The 706-nt window shown below is 58.1% G+C and overlaps 1 protein-coding gene across 1 annotated transcript in view; it reads left to right on the forward strand.

Annotated features, from left to right (window-relative positions):
* The window catches only part of LOC118026662 (cohesin subunit SA-2-like), a 68,913-nt gene that overhangs the window by 21,391 nt on the left and 46,816 nt on the right, over nt 1-706 (forward strand). The window lies entirely within an intron of this gene.

The raw sequence follows: 706 nt of genomic DNA on the forward strand, positions 1-706 counted from the left end.
ACCCTGTGTCAGAGTGGACGTGTGACCCCCAGGTTCAGGGTCTGGGATATTTGGGTTCACCCTGTGTCAGAGTGGATGTGTGACCCCCAAGTTCAGGGTCTGGAAGATTTGGGGTCAACCTATGTCAGAATGGATGGATGACCCTCCCCAGGTGCAGGTCTGGGAGATTTGGGGTCACCCTATGTCAGAGTGGACGTGTGACCCCCCAAGTGCAGGTCTGGGAGATTTGGGGTTACTCTGTGTCAGAGTGAATGTGTGACCCTCCAGGTGCAGGTCTGGGAGATTTGGGGTCACCCTGTGTCAGAGTGGACGTGTGACCCTCCAGGTGCAGGTGTGGGAGATTGGGGGTCACCTGTGTCAGATTGGATGTGTGACCCCCCCAGGTGCAGGTCTGGGAGATTGGGGGGTCATGCTGGGTCAGAGTGGACGTGTGACCCTCCAGGTGCAGGTCTGGGAGATTGGGGGTCACCCTGTGTCAGAGTAGATGTGTGACCCCCAAGTGCAGGTCTGGGAGATTTGGGGTCACCCTGTGTCAGAGTGGACATGTGACCCTCCAGGTGCAGGTCTGGGAGATTGGGGGTCACCCTGTGTCAGATTGGACGTGTGACCCTCCAGGTGCAGATCTGGGAGATTGGGGGTCACCCTGTGTCAGATTGGATGTGTCACCGCCCCCAAGTGCAAGTCTGGGAGATTGAGGGTCAGCCTG

The sequence above is a fragment of the Mirounga leonina genome, unplaced genomic scaffold (assembly GCF_011800145.1).
Source record: "Mirounga leonina isolate KUSES-001 unplaced genomic scaffold, KU_Mleo_1.0 Mir_268, whole genome shotgun sequence".
Classification (NCBI taxonomy): Eukaryota; Metazoa; Chordata; class Mammalia; order Carnivora; family Phocidae; genus Mirounga; species Mirounga leonina.